The sequence below is a fragment of the Notamacropus eugenii genome, chromosome X, assembly GCF_028372415.1.
Source record: "Notamacropus eugenii isolate mMacEug1 chromosome X, mMacEug1.pri_v2, whole genome shotgun sequence".
NCBI lineage: Eukaryota > Metazoa > Chordata > Mammalia > Diprotodontia > Macropodidae > Notamacropus > Notamacropus eugenii.
The window spans coordinates 49316069-49340302 of record NC_092879.1 but is presented as its reverse complement, the minus strand read 5'-3'; the positions used below and the strand labels follow the sequence as shown (position 1 = coordinate 49340302).

General features: G+C 40.1%; 1 pseudogene; it reads right to left on the bottom strand.

Annotated features, from left to right (window-relative positions):
* Positions 1–4913: 4913 nt before the first annotated feature.
* Positions 4914–6126, bottom strand: LOC140515758 (kinetochore protein Nuf2 pseudogene; annotated as a pseudogene).
* Between the last annotated feature and the right edge of the window lie 18108 nt (positions 6127–24234).

The following is a 24234-nucleotide window of genomic DNA, read 5'->3' as shown; positions in this document are numbered from 1 at the left end:
GTGACCTTTTCCAAGGAGAATAAGGGATTTTCATCAGAAGAAAGTCCCTCCTAGGTCCAGTAGTACCATGAGGGTTTGGTTTGTGCGTTGTTAGTGTGACCCTAGAATTCGTGAAGGGTGGGTAGGGCATGAGGAAATCAGTAATTTCATGGATGGACTAACCACACTTGGTGCCCATTTTCAGGGAGAAAATGGGATTTGCTACTGACGAAAGTCTTTCTTAGGTCTAGCAGTAGTGTGAAAGGCTGGTTTGTCCTTCAAAGTTTGACCCTAAGTTGACCAAATCCGAAGGACAGATGAGGATTAGGCATGAAGAAATTTGGGTTTTTATCCAATGTTGGGCCACACTTCCTATCCAATTCCAATGCAAAAGGAAGAGAATTTTAACTGAAAAAAAGTCTTCCCAACATCCACTTCATGCCGTGAAATGTCAATGTGTACCCTATGTTCTGATCTTAGGCTAGAAGGGTAGTGAAGGGCAGGGCATGAGAAAATGCAGATTTTTTGGAAACGTCTGACCATGCTTCCTGTCTTTATCCAAGGAGAAGATGGGATTTTCAACTGAAGAAAGTGTCTCTTATGTCTAGTAGTATTATGAGGATTTGGTTTGTGCCTCATTAGTGGGTGTGGTCCTTGAATCAGAGAAGGAGAAAGCAGGGCATGAGGAAACCAGAATTTTACCAATGTCTGGCCACACTTTATGACCTTTTCCATGAGTTTCATCTGAAGAAAATGTCTCCTAGGTCTATTAGTACCCTGAGGGTTTGGTTTTTGCCTTATTAGTGTGACCCTAGATTCAATTGAGGAGGAAGCAGGGCCTAAGGAAATCAGTAATTTCATGGATGGACTAACCAGATTTGGTGTCCCTTTCTAAGGAGAGAAGGGGATTTTCAAGTGAAGAAAGTCTCTCTTAGGTCTTACAGTACTGTGAAGGACTGGTTTGTGCTTCAAAGTTTAACCCTAAGTTTGACCCTAAGTTGACCAGATGAGGATGACAGATGAGGATTGGACATGAGGAAATCTGGATTTTTATCCAATGTTGGGCCACACTTTGTATCCTATTCCAATGAAAAAGGAAGAGAATTCGAACTGAAAAAGTCTCTTCCCAGTCCAGTTAGTGCCATGAAGGGTCAATGTGTACCTTATATTGTGATGTTAGGCTGAGCAGAAGGGTAGTGCAGAGCAGGGCAGGGTATGAGGAAATGCAGATTTTTTCCAAATGTCTGGCCATACTTGCTGTTTTTATCCAAGAAGAGGAAGGGATTTTTAACTGAAGAATGTTTCTCCTAGGTCTAGTAGTAATATGAGGGTTTGGTTTGTGCTCATTAGAGTTTATGGCCCTTGGATCAGAGAAGGGGAAAGCAGGGCATGAGGAAACCAGAGTTTTACAAATTTCTGGAAATATTTCGTGAACTTTTCCAAGGAGAGGAATGCATTTTCATCTGAAGAAAGTCTCTACAAGGTCTAGTGGTACCATGAGGGTTTGGTTTGTACCTTATGAGTGTGATGCTAGAATCAGTGAAGGACGGGCAGGACATGAGAAAATTGGTAATTTCATGGATGGACTAACCACCCTTGGTGTCCATTTCCAGGGACAAAAGGGGATTTGCTATTGAAGAAAGTCTTTCTTAGGTCTAGCAGTACCATGAAAGACTGGTTTGTGCTTCAAAGTTTGATCCTAAGTTGACCAAATGAGGACAGTTAAGGGTTGGGCATGGGGAAATCTAGGTTTTTATCCAATGTGGGGCCATACTTCCTGTCCTATTGGAATGAAAAAGGAAGGGAATTTGAACTGAAAAAGTCTCCCAATGTCCACTTAGTACCATGAACGGTCAGTGTGTACCTTATATACTGATGTTAGGCTAAGCACGAGGATAGTGCAGGGCAGGGCATCAGGACATGCAGATTTTTTCAAATGTCTGGCCATACTTGCTGTTTTTATCCAAGGAGAGGAAGGGATTTTCTATTGAAGAACCTTTCTTCTAGGTCTAGTAGTACCGTGAGGGTTTGATTTGTGCCTCATTAGTGTGTGTGGCCCCTGGATCAGCGAAGGGGGAAACAGAGTGTGAGGAAACCTGATTTTACCAGTGTCTGGCCACACTTCATGACCTTTTCCAAAGAGACAAAGTGATTTTCGTTTGAAGATGAGGAATGAGGAAATCTGGATTTTTATCTGGTGCTGGGCCACACTTAATTTCCTATTCCAGTGAAAATGAAAGGGAATTTGAACTGAAAAAAGTCTCTCCCAACTCCAGTTACTACCATGAAGGGTCAATGTGTACCTTAAATTCTGATATTAGACTGAGTACAAGGGTAGTGCAGGGCAGGGCATGAGGAAATGCAGATTTTTTTGCAAATGTCTGGCCATACTTCCTGTCTTTATCCAGGGAGAGGAAGGGATTTTCAACTGAAGAAAGTGTCTTTTAGGTCTGGTAGTAGTATGAGGTTTTGGTTTGTGCCTCATTAGTGTGTGTGGCCCTTGGTTCAGAGAAGGGGCAAGCAGAGCATGAGGAAACTAGAATTTTACCAATATGTGGCCACACTTTGTGACCTTTTCCAAGGAGAATAAGGGATTTTCATCTGAAGAAACTCTTTCCTAGGTCTAGTAGTACCCTGAGAGTTTGGTTTGTGCCTTATTAGTGTGACCCTAGGGTCAGTGAAGTGGGGGCAGGGCCTAATGAAAGCAGTAATTTCATGGATGGACTAACCAGACTTGGTGTCCATTTCCAGGGAGAGAAGGGGATTTTCTACTGAAGAAAGTCTCTCTTAGGTCTAGCAGTACTATGAAAGGCTGGTTTGTGCTTGAAAGTTTGACCCTAAGTTGAGCACATGAGGAGGACAGATGAGGACTGGGCCTGAAGAAATCTGGTGTTTTATCCAATGTTGAGCCACACTTCATGTCGTATTCCAATGAAAAAGAAAGAGAATTGGAACTGAAAATAGTCTCTCCCAGGTTCAGTTAGTACCATGAAGGGTCAACGTGTACCTTACATTCTGATGTTACCCTTAGTAGAAGGGTAGTACAGGGCGGGGCATGAGGAAATGCAGATTTGTTCCAAATGTCTAGCCATACCTCTTGTCTTTATGCAAGGAGAGGAAAGGATTTTCAACTGAAGAAAGTTTCTCCTAGGTCTAATAGTACCATGAGGGTTTGGTTTGTACCTGATTAGTGTGTATGACTCTTGGATCAGAGAAGGGGCAAACAGAGAATGAGGAATCCAGAATTTTATCAGCATCTGGCCACTCTTTGTGACCTTTTCCAAGGAGAGGAAGGGATTTTTATCTGAAGAAAAGTCTCTCCTATGTCTAGTAGTATGATGAGGGTTTGGTTTGTGCCTTAATAGTGTGACCTTAGAATCAGTGAAGGTGAGGGCAGGGCCTGAGGAAATCAGTAATTTCATGGATGAACTAACCACAATTGGTATCCTTTTCCACAGTGGGAGGGGGATTTTCAACTGCAGAAAGTGTCACCTTAGTCTAGCAGCAATGGGCTGGTTTATGCCTCTGCTAGCTTGGGCTAACCAGAAGAGATGGGCAGGGCAGGTCATTGAGAAATCTGTATTTCCTAGAGCATCTGGATGTTCTTCATATCCTTTTCCAGAGAAAGACAGCGATGTTCAACTTAAGAAAGTCTCCGCTTGGTGTAATAGTGCCATGAGAGGTCGGTTTTTGCCTTATTAGTCTGGTCCTATGATCACTAGAAGAGAGAGCAGGCAAAGACTGGGCATGAGAAAATAAGAATTTTTATCCAATGTCTGGCCATGATTCATATCCTTTTCCAAGTAGAGGAAGGAATTTTTGATTAAGCAAGATGTCTCCCAGGTCTAGTAGTTCTGTGAATGACTGGTTTCTATTTCAAAGTCTGATTCTAGGCTTGGAAGTCATTTAGAAGAGGAATTTATGCCAGGTCAGGGTATGAGAAAATCTGGATTTTTATCCAATGTTGGGCTACACTTCATGTCCTTTTCCAATGAAATAAGAAGGGACTTTCAACTCAAGGAAGTCTTTTGGAAGGTCCAGTAGTACCATGAAGGGTCACTGTGTGTCTTATATTATGATGTTAGTCTGAACAGAAGGGCAGTGCGTGAGGAAATTGGATTTTTTGAATGTCTGGTCACACTTGCCTTCTTTTTCCAAGGAGAGGATGGGATTTTCTTTTTTTTAAAATTTATTTACTTTTAGTTTTCAACATTCATTTCCACAGGACTGTGATTTGCAAATTTTCTCCCCATCTCTCCTCTCTGCTACCCCAGGACACAGTGCATTCCGATTACTCCTTTCCTCAATCTGCCCTCCCTTCTGTCACACTCATCCTTTCTCTTATCCCCATCCTCTCTATTTTCTTCTAGGGCAGGATGGATTTCTATACTGTATTACAATGTATTTCTTATTTCCCCAGTTGCGTGCAAAAAGAGTTCTCAACATTCATTCCTAAAATTTTGAGTTTGAACTTCTCTCTCTTTCTCCCACCCCACCCATCTGCACTGAGACGGCAAGCAATTCCATTCAAGGTATACATGTATAGTTATACAAAAGACTTCCATAAACGTCATGTTGTGAAAGACTAACTATATTTCCCTCCATCCTATCCTGCCCCCTCAGTTACTCTATTCTCTTTTTTGATCTTGTCCCTCCTCAGTAGTGTTTATTTCTAATTACTCCCTCCTCCCATTTGCTCTCCCTTCTGTCATCCCCCCATACCCTATTTATCCCCTACTCCCCTACTTTCCTTGTAGTGTAAGATGGATTTTCTTTTTTTTTTCTGTGTCAAAGCCCATTTTAATTTCCATCCAGAGAACCCCAGTCTGCTATCCTAACACTCAGATGGTCTCACTAGGTCGTCCCTCTCTCAAAACTTTGAACCTTCACATGTTCGTTTAAATTCTGAACAAAACGAGTCGATTTAACGCAGTCTAAATGATAGAATTGAGTGCATTTAACTCTCTCTCCAGCTCAGCAGCTTTTTCGTTAATTCTAGCTTTGCCCTCTTCTGCTGCCTTTTCCATAGGTTCATGGTATTTCTCCACAGCACTTTTCAAGGTGAGGAACATTTCCTGGTACTTTCGCTTCTCACTTTCAGTGACATCTTGGAGCTGCTGTATTTCATGTCTGACTTTTTGGGCCTCACATTTAATTTCTGTCACCTGTTTACAAATGGCTCCTCTCTTCTTCTGACATTCCACAGATACCAAGCGTTTATATTGTTTGAAATCCTCATCTTTCTTATTTATCTTCAGCTGAGTTTTGGCAAGCTTTTCTTTCTCCACAATGACTCGTCTTTTCATTGAGGCTTCCTCAGTCTTCAGTTTCTTGAATTCTTTCTGAGCACTTTCAATCTGGTCCTCCAGGGACTTGTTCTCTTTCGAGATCCTCATTAGTTCATCTGAGCTCTCTACAAGTTCTTGCATTTTCTTTTAATATAATTGTAACTGTCTGGAATGAAGGCATAACCTCAATTGCCTCTCGATAGGCTTCATGTTTCTCAGTCACTTCGAGCTTTGCAGTTTTGAGTTTCTGCCCTATCTCTTTCATTTTCTCAATGTCATTCTTTAATTTCCCTGGAGAGTCCACAATTTTTGTTTTCAAAATCTCCTGTTCTTCTTTCAAAGTAAATAGTGACAATTTTAATTCATTCAGACTTTTAGTGGTCTTAGAAATGTCCAGCTTCTTCTGGGAAATTCCTTCTTGTATTGCTACTGTTTTTTGATGAAATCCATTCAGTGTTTGCTGTAGCTTGTGGATGTCCTCTAAGAGTTGCTTGAATTCAGCTTGCTCTTCAAGTGGGACAGAGTTAAGCTGCTCCTGTTTCATCAATGCCTCCTGTTGTGCTACTTGCAGCTGCTGCATCTTGTCCACGGAGGATTTATGTTCCTGTACATATTTCATGTATGTTTCTCCATGTGATTCTCTGAAGTGAATGAAGTTGATGATGGCACTTAAAAATTGACATGTATGTTTTCCTTTTGGGTACAGAATATCAGCAAACTTGAAATTGTTCACCTGGCAAATGTGAAGAAAAGGTTCCATATAAGTAAACAAGTTCCATAATGGTAAGAAGCCTTGCATTAACTGTGGGTACGTGACTTTGGCATTCACTGGCATCATGTGAAAAGCTTCCAGGGTCATGTAATACCATGAAGTGTCAGTGTGTGCCTTATATTCTGATATTAGGCTGAACAGAAGGGCAGTGCAGAGGAGGGCATGAGGAGATGTGGATTTTTTTTTCAATTGTCTGGCTGCATTTGCTGTCTTTTTCCAAGGAGAGGTAGATATTTTCAACTAAAGAATGTCTTAGCTTACCATGAGAGGTGAGTTTTTCCCTTATTAGTCTGATCCTGTGATCACTTGAAGAGGGAGAGCAGGCAAGAACTGGGCGTGAGGAAATCTGAATTTCTATCCAATGTCTGACCACACTTCTTGTCCTTTTCCAAGAAGAGAAAAGGATTTTTTTTTTATATTTTTTATTTTTTTATTTTTTAATGTTTAACAATCACTGCCATACAATTGTGATTTTATCCCCCCCACCTACCCCCCACTCCCCCCTCCCTCCCCACGACTGCATACAATTCTGTATAGATTCTACATATACTTTCCTATTGAGTATATTTTCACTATAGTCATGCTATGTAGTCAGACTAAGATAAATGAAAGAAATCGTATAACAAATCAGAACATGATACACAAACACATACACATACACAAACATAATCTGTTACATTATGTGAGTGACTTCCATATTTCTCTCTCTGAGTGTGGAAGGCATTTTGCCTTGAGAACCACCATTGGGATTTTTTTTTTTTGGTAAGAAGTTCTTGTGTTATTACAAAAATCTAAGTCTACCAGAAAAAACTCTCACACACTGTGGTCGTTGCTGTGCATAAAGTTCTCCTGGTTCTGCTCCTTTCACTCAGCATCAGGTCATATAAGTCCTTCCAGGCCTCTCTGAAGTCTTCTTGTTCATCATTTCTTATGGCACAATAGTACTCCATTACATTCATATACCATAATTTATTCAGCCATTCCCCAATTGATGGACATCCCCTTGACTTCCAGTTTTTGGCAACTACATAGAGTGCTGCTATAAATATTTTTGTACATGTGGGACCCTTTCCCATTTTTATGATCTCTTGGGGATATAGTCCTAGTAGCGATATTGCTGGGTCAAAGGGTATGCACATTTTTGTAGCCCTTTGGGCATAGTTCCAAATTGCTCTCCAGAATGGTTGGATGCCCTCGCAGCTCCACCAACAATGAACTAGTGTTCCAACTTTCCCACATCCTCTCCAGCATTTATCATTTTCTTGTTCTGTCATGTTTGCCAATCTTATAGGTGTGATGTGGTACCTCATAGTTGTTTTGATTTGCATCTCTCTAACCAATAGTGATTTAGAGCATTTTTTCATATGATTATAGATAGCTTTAATTTCTTCCTCTGAAAATTGCCTGTTCATGTCCTATGACCATTTATCAATTGGGGAATGACTTGTATGATTATACATTTGGATCAGTTCTCTATATATTCTAGAAATGAGGCCTTTATCCCCGAGCTTAGCTGTAAAAATTCTTTCCCAATTTACTACATCCCTCCGGATTTTGGTTGCATTGGGTTTGGTTGTGCAAAAACTTCTCAGTGTAATGTAATCAAAGTTATCCATTTTGCATTTCATAATGCATTCTATCTCTCCTTTAGTAAAGAATTCTTCCCTTCTCCATAGATCTGATAAATACACTATTCCTTGCTTCTCCAGTTTATTCATGGTATCAATCTTTATACCTAAATCATGTACCCATGTGGACTTTATTCTTGTGTACGGTGTCAGGTATGGGTCTATGCCTAATTTCCGCCACACTGTTATCCAGTTTTCCCAGCAATTTTTGCTTGGGTTATCAAACAGAAGGTTGCTATATTGCTTGCCTACTGCATCTTGAGTGCCAAGTCTATTCCACTTGTCTACCTCTCTGTTTCTTAGCCAATACCAAGTGGTTTTGATAATTGCTGCTTTATAGTACAGTTTGAGGTCTGGTAGCGCTAGGCCTCCTTCCCAAGCATTTCTTTTCATTAGTCCCTTTGATATTCTGGACCTTTTGTTTTTCCAAATGAATTTTGATATTATTTTATCCAGCTCTAGAAAGTAATTGTCTGATAGTTTAATTGGTATGGCACTAAATAAGTATATTAATTTGGATAGAATTGTCATTTTTATTATATTAGCATGGCCTATCCATGAGCAACTAATGTTTTTCCACTTACTTAAATCTGACTTTATTTGTGCAAAAAGTGTCTTGTAATTGTGTTCATGTAATCCCTGGGTTTGTTTTGGCAGGTAGACTCCTAAGGATTTTATACTGTCTACCCTAGCTTTAAATGGGATTTCTCTTTCTATCTCTTGCTGTTGGACTTTGTTGCTAATATATAGGAACGCAGAAGATTTGTGTGGGTTTATTTTGTAACCTGCAACTTTGCCAAAGTTGTTTATTAATTCAAGTAATTTTTTACTTGAATCTCTGGGATTCTCTAGGTAAATCATCATATCATCTGCAAAAAGTGATAACTTAAGTTTCTTCTTTGGCTATTCTTATTCCTTGAATATCTTTATCTTGTCTAATTGCTACAGCTAACATTTCTAGTACCATATTGAATAATAGTGGTGATAATGGACAACCTTGTTTCACCCCTGATCTTATTGGGAATGCATCTAGCTTATCCCCATTGCATATAATGCTTGCTGAAGGTTTTAGATAGATACTACTTATTATTTTATGGAAAGTTCCCTTTATTCCTACGTTCTCCAGTGTTTTTAGTAGGAATGGATGTTGTATTTTGTCAAAAGCTTTTTCTGCATCTATTGAGATAATCATGTGGTTTTTGTTAGCTTTGTTGTTGATGTGATCAATAATGCTAATAGTTTTCCTAATATTGAACCAGCCCTGTAGTCCTGGTATGAATCCTACCTGATCATAATGTATTAATCTCGTGATAAGATGCTGTATTCGTTTTGCTAGAATCTTATTTAAAATTTTTGCATCTATATTCATTAGGGAAATTGGTCTATAATTTTCTTTCTCTGTTTTGTCTCTTCCTGGTTTGGGTATCAAAACCATATTTGTATCATAGAAAGAATTTGAGAGGACTCCTTCTTCCCCAATTTTCAAGAATAGTGTATGTAGTATTGGAATTAACTGTTCTTTAAATGTTTGATAGAATTCACTTGTGAATCCATCTGGCCCTGGAGATTTTTTCCTAGGGAGTTCATTGATGGCTTGTTCAATTTCTTTTTCTGAGATGGGGTTGTTTAAGTATTCAACTTCCTCTTCTGTTAATCTGGGCAATTTGTATTTTTTAAAATATTCATCCATCTCGTTTAGATTATCGAATTTGTGGGCATAAAGTTGGGCAAAGTAGTTTCTAATTATTGTTTTAATTTCCTCCTCATTGGAGGTGAGTTCACCCCTTTCATTTTTAATATTAGTAATTTGGTTTTCTTCTTTCTTTTTTTTAATCAGATTGACCAAAGGTTTATCAATTTTATTAGTTTTTTCATAAAACCAACTATTGGTTTTATTTATTAATTCAATAGTTTTCTTAATTTCAATTTTATTAATCTCTCCTTTGGTTTTCATTATTTCTAATTTGGTATTTACTTGGGGATTTTCAATTTGTTCTTTTTCTAGCTTTTTCAACTGCAAGCCCAAGTCATTGATCTCCTCTTTCTCTATTTTATTTATGTAAGCATTCAAAGATATAAAACTTCCCCTAATAAATGCTTTTGCAGTATCCCATAAGTTTTGGTATGTTGTCTCACTGTTGTCATTCTCTTGAATGAAATTGTTGATTGTTTCTATGATTTCTTCTTTAACCCAACCCTTCTTTAGAATTAGATTATTTAGTTTCCAATTGATTTTTGGTTTCTCTTTCCATGGCCTTTTATTACATGTAATTTTTAATGCATTATGATCTGAAAAGGATGCATTGATTATCTCTACCTTTCTGCACTGGATTGTGAGATTTTTATGTCCTAGTACATGGTCAATTTTTGTAAATGTTCCATGTACCGCTGAGAAAAAGGTATATTCCTTTATTCCCATTTAATTTTCTCCAAAGATCTATCATATCTACCTTATCCAGAGTTTTATTTACCTCCTTAACCTCTTTCTTGTTTATTTTGAGGTTGGATTTATCGAGTTCAGAGAGGGGGAGGTTGAGGTCCCCCACTAGTATAGTTTTGCTATCAATTTCTTCCTTCAACTCCCCCAACCTCTCCTCTAAGAATCTGGATGCTATACCGCTTGGAGCATACATGTTTAGTAATGATATTGCTTCATTGTCTATGGTGCCTTTTAGCAGGATATAGTTTCCATCCTTATCCCTTTTGATTAGATCTATTTCTGCTTTTGCTTTGTCTGAGATTAGGATTGCTACTCCTGCCTTTCTTACATGAGCTGAAGCACAATATATTCTGCTCCATCCTTTGACCTTTATCCTATGTGTATCCCCCCGTTTCAAATGTGTTTCTTGTAAGCAGCATATTGTTGGATTATGGCTTTTAATCCATTCTGCTATCCGTCTCCGTTTTATGGGAGAGTTCATTCCATTCACATTCACAGTTATGATTACAATCTGTGTATTTCCCTCCACCCTCTTTCCCACCATTTGTGCTTTTAACTCTCCCGTCTCCCTTCCCCTCCTCAATAGTATTCACTTTTCTCCCCCTCCTCCTGCAGCCTTCCCCTCCTTCTTTTAGCCCCCCTCCCTTTTAGTCCCCTTTACTCTTATTGCTTCTTTCCTCCCTTTTAGCCACCCTCCCCTTTCTTCCCCCTTCCCCTCCTACTACCTATAGAGCTAGTTAGGCTTATCTACTTAAGATTATTGTTCCCTCCTTTGAACAAATCAGATGAGAGTACCTCTCAAACAATGCTCATCTCCCTCCCCTCCTTCCCTCTACTATAGTTTTGTACTTCTTCCTGTGATATAATTTGCCATTTTCTGCTTCCCCCTTTCCACACCTCCTATTACATTCCCTTCTCATACTTAAATCATATTTTTGACATGACATCATTTACTTTATGCCCGTTCCCTCTACTTATATCCCTTTTATCATAATAGCTGCACAGTTCTCAAGATTAACAGGTATCATCTTCCCTTATAGGGAGGTAAACAGTTTGCCCTAATTGAGTAGCAAGTTTTTGTTTTTGTTTTTTCCCCTCTGTTTACCTTTTTATGATTCTCTGGAGACCTGCATTTGAAGATCAAATTGTCTATTGAGTTCTGGTGTTTTGGTCAGGAAGCTCTGGAAATCCCTTATTTCGTTGAATGACTTTCTCCTTGCCTGAAATTTTATGCTGAACTTTGCTGGGTAGTTGATCCTTGGTTGAAGTCCCAACTCCTTTGCCTTACCGAATATTGGGTTCCAGTTCTTTCGATCTTTTAATGTAGAAGCTGCAAGGTCCTGTGTGATCCTGACTGTGTGTCCTTGATATTTGAATTGTTTCTTTCTGGCTGCTTGTAGTATTTTCTCCTTCACTTGATAGCTCTGGAATTTGGCAACTATATTTCTTGGGGTTTTGAGTTTGGGATCCCTTTCGGGAGGGGAACGGTGGATTCTTTCGATGACTATTTTGCCCTCTGAGTCTAGTACTTCTGGGCAGTTTTCCTTGATGATTTCCTGGAAGATGTTGTCCAGACTCTTTTCTTCATCATGGGTTTCTGGCAGGCCAATAATTCTTAAATTTTCTCTCCTGGATCTATTTTCCAGGTCAGTTGTTTTTCCAATTAAATATTTTACATTTTCTTCTATCTTTTCATTCTTTAGATTTTGTTTGACTGATTCTTGTTGCCTCATTGAGTCATTAGTTTCTACTTGCCCAATTCTAATCTTCATCATAGTGTTTTCTTCAGTTAGCTTTTCCATCTCCTTTTCCATCTGACCAATTTTTCCCTTTAAGGAGCTATTTTCTCCATTTAATTTTTGTATTTCTTTTTCCATTCGACCAGTTTTCCCAGTTAGGTTTTGGGTTTCCTTTTCCATCTGTTCAATTTTCCCAATTTGGTTTTGGGTTTCCTTTTCCGTTTGATTAGCTCTTCCTTTTAGGGAGTTATTCTCTCCAGTTAATTTTTGAACTTCCTTTTCTATTTTTTCAATTTTCTTTTTCAGAGTGATGTTCTCATCAGTGAATTCTTTTTTTATAATTTTAAAATCATTGGCCAGTTTTTCTTTTATATCCTTCTTCAGATGTTCCAGGTAATCTAGTTGTGCTTGCGAGAAATTCATAGTCCCATCTGAGGTTTCAGATGGAAGTACAGTCTCAGCTCTAACCTCTTTGGTGTTTGTGTTTTGGTCCTTATCCCCATAGAAAGATTCTATGGTTTTTTCACTTTTCGTCTGCTTTTTCCGATTCATGATGTTGGCTGAGTGTTGTAGCTTTTGGTTCTTTCAGTAAGAAGATACAGATCTTTTAAGTTGGGCTGCTGTGTGTTTAGGCTGAAAGCAGGCTTTTTTTTTTTTTTTTTTTTTGTTTCCCAGATCAACCCTGGGGTTAGCTTGTTAGGTGTGTGGGAGGGGTGGTCTGGTCTCAGGAGATCTCCTCAGCTGACTTGAGGCAAAGGCAAGGTCAGGGGATGGTGATCCCAGCTTCCCTATTGTCTTCCCTTTTCCCCTGGAGGGCTGGGGAACGCCTAGAAGCTAACGCGTGTTCCCGCCCCTCCTGGGGCTTGTCTCCCGACTCTGAGGCTTGCCTGGGTCTCAGTGCGAATTATCTCTGCCCTGGGTCGTCTGTCCCTCCAGATCGCCTCCACCACAGTAGGAAGAATCTCCCCTTGCCACTTTTCCAGCCTCTGGTGTTGTGAGACCACCTGCCCCCTTCTACTGTTCCCGCTGATCCAGGATTAATCTGGGGAAGAATTTTATGGTTCCCTCACGGTCATCAGTGGGGAGGAGAGAGCACTTACTGATCACTCCGCCATCCCAACTCCTGGAAGTTCAAGTAGCTGACCCACCGAAGTCCAGTCTTCAGGCTGAAGGTTTTAAGGGCTGCTGCACTGATATCTGGCACTCAGCGGCTCTCATCGGCTCGGCCTGTCTTATCTCCTGCTCCGCTGGTCTCGCCCGCCACTCTCGGCCCCCTCAGGTCCCCTCCACCCTGTCGCGCCCACCGCGCTGCGCTGTGCGCTGGGGTCTTATCCCTGCGGAACAGATCCCTCCCGTGGACCCTCCAGTCCAACCTGGGCTCCGAATCTGTCAAAGTCCGTCACCCCCTGGATTCTATACCTCCAAAGTCTGGTCAGACTCTCCCCCCAGAGATATCCAGAGGAGTTTTTCCAGGAGCTTGGGTGAGTCGTTGCTTTCACTTCGCCATCTTGGCTCAGCCCCTGAGAAAAGGATTTTCAATGGAAGAAAGTCTCAGCTTTGTGTAGTAGTACCATGGGGGGACTGGTTTTTGGTTTATTAGTCTGAACCTTTGATCAGTAGAAGAACAGAGTAGGCTTGGACCAGGCACGAGGAAATCTGAATTTTTCTCCAGTGTCTGGCCACACTTTGTGTCTTTTTCCAAGTGGAGGAAGAAATTTTCAACTGAACAGGGTCTCTACCAGGTCTAGTAATATCATGAATTTTGTTTGTGCTTCCAAGTCTGATCTTAGACTCACTGGAAGAGGAATTTAGGTCAGGACAGGGCGGAGGAAATATGGATGTTTATCTAATGTCTGGCCACTCTACATGTCCTTTTCCAATGAATGAAGAAGGCCCCTCCAAGTGAAGGCAGTGTCTCCCAGGTCATGTAGTAACATGAGGGGTCATTGTACGCCTCATATTCTGATGTTAGGCTGAACAGAAGGGTAATGCAGAGGAGAGCATGAGGAAATGCGGATTTTTTGATTGTCTGGCCACACTTGCTGTCTTTTTCCAAGGACAGGAAGGGATTTTCAGTGGAAGAAAGTCTCAGTTTAGTGTTGTAGTACATGAGTGGTGGGGTTTTCCCTTATTACTCTGATCCTATGATCACTAGAAGAAAGAGCAGGCAAGGATTGGGCTTGAGGAAATCTGAATTTCTATCCAATGTCCGGCCACACTTCATGTCCTTTATCGAGAAAAGAAAGGGATTTTTAACTGAACAAAGTCTGTCCTAGGTCTAGTAGTACCATAAATGGCTGGTTTGTGCTTCCCAGTCTGATCCTGGGCTCACTAGAAGAGGAATTCGGGCCAGGAAGGAGCGTGACGTAGTCTGGATTTTTATCCTATGTCTGCTCACTCTTCATGTCCTTTTTCAGTGAAAGAAGAAGGGACTTTCAACTGAAGAGTCTCCCAGGTCATGGAGTAACATGAAGGGTCTGTGTGTGCCTTATGTTGTGATGTTAGGCTGAATAGAAGGATAGTGCAGGGCAGGGCATGAGAAAACATGGATTTTTTCGAATATCTTGCCACACTTTCTTTTTCCAAGAAGAGGAAGTGATTTTCTTACTTTTTTTCTTTTTCTTTTTTGGCAGGCACAACTTTTATTATTGAAAAACACAAATGATTAATCATAAAAGGAAACACTTGATATAATTATTTCTTTGTAGTGTGAATACACACTACATCTAAAATACATGTAAAATGAAAGTTTTGGAAACATAATAGGCTCTCATTTCCAGCTATCTTTCAGTGAAGATTTGAAGGGGTGGGGTGGAAGAAGTTTCCCAAACCATTCTCATGCCAGAGGGTGTGATATGTAGATTGCACTACATTGAATCTACTTCCAATTGTTTTCCAAAGTGTTATAAATCTGTCCTCTTCCTATTTGAAATGTTTATTTCTGAACAGAGCTCTGAGGAGATGCCAAGTTTTAGGCACATGTTCCATCAGAATATCAACCAACACGCCTCTGGCTATGTCTTCTGACTGTGAAGTAATGACAAGATACAGTGCCTTATGGAGGCAGAAAATGTTCACGTTAATGCTTTTTTCAGTATGAAACACCATAGATGGTACAGTGTCACTAACATATGAAAGTGACCTGCTGTTGATCTGCAGCTAAGAAAAGCCTAAGTTTTCTTGTGAACATGAAATGAAGTTTTTTGAGAAGAGAGTTAAGAGATACTAATCAAGGGAGAGTTACAAGTATTTCTACCACTGATGAATGTGGATTTCATCATTTTGTGATAAGCAGCCATTTTATCTGTAAGCAGGCAGCCATTCATAGTACCATTGCTGACCTGCAGCAGTAAATAGCTTCAAAACTGACTTCTAAATATCCCAACTAACAAGGCAATGCTTTTTCCCGTAAAACTATTGTTTGAGAGAGCTCTTTTTATACGCAAATAACCCAAATTAGTTTATTTTCCAATAGGGAAATAATATAGTAATCCTTCTAATAGCAGTCTTACTAATATCAACTGGCAAGAAGCGCACACAAAATAACTCAGAATGTCATCAAACGCTTAAAGGTTAGTAGTAGTAATTATGTAATTAGGGCAAAGGAAAGTCTCACCATAGTTGTGAGGTCTGCAAACAATTGCTCCAACTAAAGTGGAATATACTTATCTTTCCTTGACCATGGAATTAATCTCCCTTTGGAAGAAAACTGGATCTCTCTATGAACTTGGTGGGTTTTTACCTATTATTCCCCCTTGCTTTAAATTATCTTATTAAACTTTTCTAACTAACTTTCACCCATATATCTCCCCTCCCATCCCCACCACAGTTTGGATAGAGCCCCCTTTAAACCCATACCAACAAGAGGATTACAGAGATGCATAAGTTTACCTATTTCTCCAGTCAGGATTTTCTGGGATACCACAAACTTTCCAATCCTGTGACTTAAAGCAAAATGCTTCATTTTGAGTAAGCTTTCTTGGATTCTCATTTTTTAGCAACAAGACTGTTAAAAGGAAATAACTGTTCTGGTTACTTATTGGAAGAACAGTTGTGAAATTTTGACTTCACCATTTTGCTCTGGACTACTTGACATGTCTGTAGTGTCTGATAAAAATAAGATTACAAAATAACCCATTTTTTTCCTTATCTTTACTTCACCTTTCTCTAAATTGGTTTACAATTGTTTGTAAATATCACACTTCGGTTTATGGTGCTAACCAAAGGTAACTTAGAACTGCTGAAACTTACTTTAAAAAAAAAATCACTATTCCCTAAGCAAAACTGCAGATAGGGTTAAATTGAATAAGGATCCTAGATCAGGGGAAAAATTGTTGTTTGCATTAAGGTGAAGCAGATACATGGGTATCTGCTCTATTTGTAGGCAGTAAACAAAGAAATGTGAGGCAAAGGAAGCTACTGATTTGCTTTGTCTTAAATTTTTCTACAGAGCTAGAGAAAGAAAAAAATTCGATGAATTCTGGTTGCTCTATAAGCATAAACTTAAGAGGAAATCATGTGTTCTTCTCCAAGAACCACACTGACAGGGTGGTAGCAGGACCTTCACTTGAGGGGGCTTTTGAATGTACTGTGTTGTCTTGTGAGAAGGATGGTTTTCCATAGAGGGGTGTGGTTTTTGGTGAACCACCTTAGCTGCAGCAGGGAGGGATATCTTTTTCACCTCTTGCAGTGACACAAGAAACGTACACAGTTGGTTTAGGTGGACTGGTGCTTTCCCATTGTTGATCATTCTTATCTTTCTCTTTTTTGATGTCTCCAGTATGAAGGTATTTTTGGACAATTCTCATTCCACCAGCTCTAGTCTCTACTTTCTCGTCAGTAGGCAAAGACATTGTGGGCACTGACATGCTTTCTCCTTTTTTGTCTTGGTTCAAGGGACCTTGGAGCTAGCAACCAGCTGTGTGTGCCCATGGCTAAAAGAGCCCAAGCACGTCATCCCCTTGTAATAAGTGGAGCAGCCGCAGGCTGGAGGAAGTGATTTTTAACTCAGGATAGTGTCTCACAGGTCCAGTTTTACCGTTAAGGTCTGTCTTGTTCCTTATTGTATGATTCTAGGCTCACCTGAAGATAAGGACAGGTCTGGAGGATATGAGGATTTTTGTGTAATGTCTGGCCACTCTTCATGTCCTTTTCCAGGAAAAGACAGGTGTGTTCAACTGAAGAAAGTCTCATCTTGCTGTAGTATGACTGTGAGAGGTGAGTTTTTGCCTTATTAGTGTGATCCTATGATCACTGGAAGAGGAAGAGCAGGATTGGGCCAGGCATGAGGAAATCTGAATTTCTATCCAATGTCTAGCCACACTTCTTATCCTTTTCCAAGGTGAAGAAGGGCTTTTCAACTGAAGAAGGTCTGTCCTAGGTCTAGTAGTACCATGAATGGTTGGTTTGTGTTTCAAAATCTGCTCCTAGGTTCGCTAGAGAGGAATTCAGGACAGGGCGTGAGGTAATCTGGATTTTTATCCTATGTCTGCCCAGTCTTCATGTCCTTTCCCATTGAAAGAAGAAGGGACTTTCAACTGAAGGAAGAGTCTCCCAGGTCATGTAGTAACTTGAAGGGTCTGTGTGGGCCTTATGTTCTGATGCTAGGTTGAACAGAAGGGTGATTCAGGGCATGAGGAAATGTGGATTTTTTTTTAATGTCTGTCCACACTTTCTGTCTTTGTGCAAGGAGAGGAAGGGATTTTCAACTGAAGACAGTCTCAGCTTAGTGTAGTAGTACCATGAAGGGTGGGTTTTTGCTTTATTAGACTGATCCTAGGATTACTAAAAGAAAAGTGCAGGCTTGGACTGGGCATGAAGAAAGCTGAATTTTTCTCCAATGTCTGGCCACACTTCCTGTCCTTTTCCAAGGAGAGGAAGGGATTTTCAAGTGAAAAAAGTGTATCCTGGGTCCAGTAGTACCATGAAGGGTCAGTGTATGCTTTATATTCTGATGTTAGGCTGAACAGAAGGATAGTGAAGGACAAGGCATGAGAAAATGATGGTGTTTTTTGAATGTCTGTCTGTACTTCCTGTCTTTTTCCAAGGAGAAGAAGGGATTTTCAACTGAAGAAAGTCTCAACTTAGTGTACTAGTACCATGAGGGTTGGGTTTTTGCTCTATTATTTTGATTCTATGAGCACTAGAAGAGCAAGAACTGGCAGGGACTGGGTGTAAGGAAATCTGAATTTTTCTCCAGTGTCTGGGGATACTTTGTGTCCTTTTCCAAGTAGAGGAAGGAATGTTCCCATGAAAGAAATCTCTCCCAGGTCCAGTAGTACCATGAAAGATCAGTGTGTGCCTTATATTATGATGTTAGACTGAAAAGAAGGGTAGTGTAGGGCAGGGCATGAGAAAATGTAAATTTTTGAATGTCTGGTCACACTTGCTGTCTTTTTACAAGGAGGGGAAGGGGTTTTCAACTGAAGAAAGTCTCAGCTTAGTATAGTAGTACCATGAAGAGTGGGTTTTTTTCCTTATTATTCTGATTCTGGGATCACTAGAAGAGAAGAGCAGGCTTGGATGGGGCATGATGAAATCTGAATTTCTATCCAGTGTCTAGCCACACTTCATTTCCTTTTCCAGGGAAAGACAGTGATGTCCAACTGAAGAAAGTCTCAGCTTGCTGTAGTAGTACCATGAGAGGTGAATTTTTGTCGTCTTAGTCTGATCCGATGATCACTAAAAGAGGGAGAGAGCAGGCAAGGACTGGGCATGAGGAAATCTAAATTTCTATCCAATGTCCGGCCATACTTAAGCGTCCCTTTCAAAGGAGAGGAAGGGATTTTCAACTGAACCAGGTCTGTCCTAGATCTAGTAGTACCATGAATGGCTGGTTTGTGCTTCCCAGTGTGATCCTAGGCTCACTAGAAGAGGAATTCAGGCCAGGAAAGAGCGTGAGGAAATCTGGATTTTTATCCAATGTCTGGCCACTCTTCATGTCTTTTTTCAGTGAAAGAAGAAGGGACTTTCAACTGCAGGAATTGTCTCCCAGGTCCAGTAGTACCATGAAGAGTCAGTGTGTGCCTTATACTCTGATGTTAGGCTGAGCAGACACTTAGTGCAGGGCAGGGCATGAGGAAATGTGGATTTTTTCGAATGTCCACACTTACTTTATTTTTCCAAAGAGAGGAAGGGATTTTCAATGAAAGAAAGCCTCAGCTTTGTGTAGTAGTAACGTAAGGGATGGGTTTTTGCTCTGTTAGTCTGATCCTATGATCACTAGAAGAGCAGAGCAGGTAAGGATTGGGCATGAGGAAATCTAAATTTTTCTCCAATGTCTGACTGTGCTTCATCCTTTTCTAAGGGTAGGAAGTGATTTTCATCTGATGAAAGTCTCTCCCTGGTCCACTTGTCCCATTAAGGTCTGTCTTATTCCTTATTGTCTGATTCTAGGCACACCTGAAGATATGGGCAAGCCAGGAGAATGTGAGAATTTTTATGTAGTATCTGGCTACTGTCCCTTTCCAGAGAAAGACAGTGATGTTCAACTGAAGAAAGTCTCAGCTTCCTGTAGTAGTACCATGAGGGGTGGATTTTTGCCTTATTAGTGTGATCCTAGGATCACTACAAGAGAGAGAGCAGAATTGGAACGGGCATGAGGAAATCTGAATTTCTGTCCAATGTCTGGCCACTCTTCATTTCATTTTCTAGGGAAAAGTAGAAATTTTTTTACTGAAGAATGTGTCTCTGAGCTCTGATTGTATTATGAGTATGTGGTTTGTATGTTATGGTCTGATCCTTGGCCCACCAGAAGAGCGGGACAGGGCATGAGGAAAGTGGAACTTTTATTGAATACTTGGTCACTCTTTGTGTCCTCTTCCTTGGAAATATAGTGATTTCCAATGAAATAAAAGTCCCAGCTTTGTGTAGTAGTACCATGTGAGGTTGGTTTTTCCCTTTTCAGTCTGATCTTAGGTTCATAGAAGTTGGGGATGGCAGGGCATGAGTAAATCATTATCTTTTCTTTTTCAAAAGTTATTTATTTTTAGTTTTCAACATTCATTTCCACAAGATTTTGAGTTCCAAATTTTTTCCCCATCTCTTCCCTTCCCCCACCCCAAGACACTGTGCATTCTGATTACCCCTTCCCCCAATCTGCACTCCCTTCTATCACACCGCTTTCTTCCCGTATCCTCATCTTGTCTCTTTTCTTGTAGGGCAAGATAGATTTCTATACCCCATTACCTGTATTTCTTATTTCCCAGTTGCATGCAAAAACAATTCTCAACATTTGTTCCTAAAACTTGGAGTTCCAACTTCTTTCCCTTCCCTCCTATTCACACTGAGAAGGAAAACAATTCTATATAGGCCATACATGTGTAATCATGCAAAAGACTTCCATAATAGTCATGTTGTGAAAGACTGACTGACTATATTTCCCTCCATCCTATCCTGTCCCCCATTTATTTTATTCTCTCTTTTGCTCTTGCCCCTCCCTAAAAGTAATTACTTCTAATTATTCCCTCCTCCCTTTGCCCTTCCTTCTATCATTCCCCCCACACACCGCACTGTAGTGTAAGGTAGACTTTCATAGCAAATTGAGTGAGCATGTTATTCCCTCCTTAAGCCAAATGTGATGAGAGTAAGCTTCACTTTTTCCCTCTCACCTCACCCCCTTTTCACCTCCATTGAAAAAGCTTTTTCTTGCCTCTTTTATGAAAGATAATTTGCCCCATTCCATTTCTCCTTTTCTCTTCCCAGTATGTTCCTCTCTCACCCTTAATTTTATTTTTTTAGCTGTCCCTTCCTATTCAACTTACCCTGTGCCCCCTCTGTCTATTTATATATATAATCCCTCCAACTACCCAAATACTGAGAAAAGTCTCAGGAGTCACATATATTATCTTTCCATGTAGGAATGTAAACAGTTCAACTTTAGTAAATTCTTTATTATTTCTCTTTCCTGTTTACCTTTTCATGCTTCTCTTGATTCTTGTATTTGAAAGTCAAATTTTCTATTCAGCTTTGGTCTTTTCATCAAGAATTCTTGAAAGTCTTCTATTTCTTTGAATGACTATTTTCCTGGGTAGGTGATTTTTGGTTTTAATCCTAGTTCTTTTGACTTCTAAAGTTTCATATTCCAAGCCCTGTGATCCCTTAATGTAGAAGCTGCTAGACCTTGTGTTATCCTGATTGTATTTCTACAATACTGAAATTGTTTCTTTCTGGTTGCTTGCAGTATTTTCTCCTTGACCTGGGAACTCTGGAATTTGGCTACAATATTACTAGGAGTTTTTCTTTTCAGATCTGTTTCAGGAGGTGATTGGTGGATTCTTTCAATATTTATTTTACCCTCTGGTTCTAGAATATCAGGGCAGTTTTCCTCGATAATTTCATGACAGATGATGCCTAGGCTCTTTTTTTATCATGGATTTCAGGTAGCCCCATAATTTTTACATTATCTCTCCTGGATCTATTTTCCAGATCAGTTGTTTTTCCAATGAGATATTTCACATTGCCTTCCATTTTTTTCATTCTTTTGATTTTGTTTTTATAATTCCTTGGTTTCTCATACAGTCATTAGCTTCCACCTACTCCCTTCTAATTTTTAAGGAACTATTTTTTTTTCTCAGTGAGCTTTTATGAGCCTCCATTTCCAGTTGACTAATTCTGCTTTTTAAAGCCGTCTTCTCCTTGTTGGCTTTTTGGACCTCTTTTGCCATTTGGGTTAGTCTATTTTTAAAGGTGTTATTTTCTTTAGCATTTTTTGGGTCTCCTTTAGCACGTTGTTGACTCGCTTTTCATGATTTTCTTGCACCACTCTCATTTCTCTTCCTTCCTCCACCCCTCTTACTTGTTCTTCAAAATATGTTTTGAACTCTTCCATGGCCTGAGACCATTGCATAATTTTTTGGAGGCTTTTCATATGGAAGCCTTGATGTTTATGTCTTCTTCTTATGGTATGCTTTGTACTTCCTCGTCCAAAAGGATGGAAGAAAATACCTTTTCTCCCAGAAAGTAACCTTCTATTGACTTATTTTTTCCCTTTTTTTGGGCATTTTCTCAGCCAGTTACTTAACTTTTGAGTCCTTTGTCTGGTGGATAGTATACTCTAGGGACCTGTAAGTTCTCAGTTTCTCCAAGGTGGCACAATCAAGGGAGAGGAGTTTACTCCTCTCCTGTCCTGCACTCTGGTCTGGGAGCAACCACAAGCTTGTCTGCCCAGTATCTGCGAGTAGGATTCCCTCTGCACAGTCACCATCAGCTCCACCAAGCCAGCACTCCTTCTCACTCCAGGACCACCACTCATAACTGTGACTTAGATCAGCTCCTCAATTCCCCCAGGGTCTTTAGGTGGGGTGCTCCAAAAATGGATGCTGGTGTTACAGTGGCTGGCCTTGCCCTGGGGTCAGGGTTAGGTCCGGACCCAGCTTCCTTGTCACCCAGGTAAAAGAGCTTTCTCATTGACCTTTGAAGCTGTCTTTCATGTTTATGGGTTGAGAAATGTGGGAACTGCAGCTCTTGTCTATGTTTCTGCACCCTGAAGCCTGCTCAGTTCCCGTCACTGCTGTGTAGCATGGCCAAGGCTGGTCTGTGCTTCACTCTGATCGTGGTGCAATAGACCTTTTCTTTCAGCCTTCCAGGCTATTTTGGGCTGGAAATATCTTTCACTTTGTTGTTTTGTGGCTTTTACTGCTCTAGAATTTGTTTTTGTTTTTTTTTTAAATTAATTAATTAATTTATTTCACTTTTCACATTCATTTTCACAGAATTTTTGGGCTCCAAATTTTCTCCCCCCTTGTCCCCTTCCCCCACCCCAAAACACTGAGCATTCCAATTGCCCCCATCACCACTCCACTCTCTTCCATCATTCCTCTCTGCCCTTGTCTCCATCCTCTCCTCTGTCCTGTTGTGCCAAATAACTTTCTATACCCCTTTACCTGTATTTCTTATTTCCTAGCGGCAAGAACAGTATTTGACAGTTATTCCTAAAACTTTGAGTTCCAACTTCTTTTCCTCCCTCCCTCCCCTCCCCCTCCCTTTGGAAGGCAAGCAATTCAATATAGGCCAAATCTGTGTAGTTTTGCAAATGACTTCCATAATAGTCATGTTGTATAAGACTAACTATATTTCCCTCCATCCTATCCTGACCCCCATTACTTCTATTCTCTCTTTTGATCCTGACCCTCCCTATGAGTGTCGACCTCAAATTGTACCATCCTCATCATGCCCTCCCTTCCATCGTCCCCCCCACCCTGTTTATCCCCTTGTCCCCCACCTTCCTGTATTGTAAGATAGGTTTTCATACCAAAATGAGTGTGCATTTTATTCCTTCCTTTAGTGGAATGTGATGAGAGTAGACTTCATGTTTTTCTCTCACCTCCCCTCTTTATCCCTCCACTAATGAGTCTTTTGCTTGCCTCTTTTATGAGAGATAATTTGCCCCATTCCATTTCTCCCTTTCTTCTCCCATATAGTTCTCTCTCACTGCTTGATTTCATTTTTTTAAAGATATGATCCCATCCTATTCAATTCACTCTGCGCACTCTGTCTCTATGAGTGTGTGCGTGTGCATGTATGTGTGTGTAATCCCACCAAGTACCCAGATACTGAATAGTTTCAAGAGTTACTAATATTGTCTTTCCATGTAGGGATGTAAACAGTTCAACTTTTATAAGTCCTTTATGACTTCTCTTTGTTGTTTACGTTTTCATGCTTCTCTTCATTCTTGTGTTTGAAAGTCAAATTTTCTTTTCAGCTCTGGTCTTTTCATCAAGAATGCTTGAAAGTCCTCTATTTCATTGAAAGACCAATTTTTCCCCTGAAGTATTATACTCAGTTTTTCTGGGTAGGTGATTCTTGGTTTTAGTCCTAGTTCCTTTGACTTCTGGAATATCCTATTCCATGCCCTTCGATCCCTTAATGTAGAGGGTGCTAGATCTTGTGTTATCCTGATTGTATTTCCACAGTACTTGAATTGTTTCTTTCTAGCTGCTTGCAATATTTTCTCCTTGACCTGGGAATTCTGGAATTTGGCCACAATATTCCTAGGAGTTTCTCTTTTTGGATCTTTTTCAGGTGGTGATCGGTGGATTCTTTCAATATTTATTTTGCCCTCTGGTTCTAGAATCTCAGGGCAGTTTTCCTTGATAATTTCATGAAAGGTGATGTCTAGGCTTTTTTTTTGATCATGGCTTTGAGGTAGGCCCATAATTTTTAAATTGTCTCTCCTGGATCTATTTTCCAGGTCAGTTGTTTTTCCAATGGGATATTTCACATTATCTTCCATTTTTTCACTCTTTTGGTTTTGTTTTGTGATTTCTTGGTTTCTCATAAAGTCATTAGTCTCCATCTGTTCCATTCTAATTTTGAAAGAACTATTTTCTTCAGTGAGCTTTTGAATCTCCTTTTCCATTTGGCTAATTCTGCTTTTGAAAGCATTTTT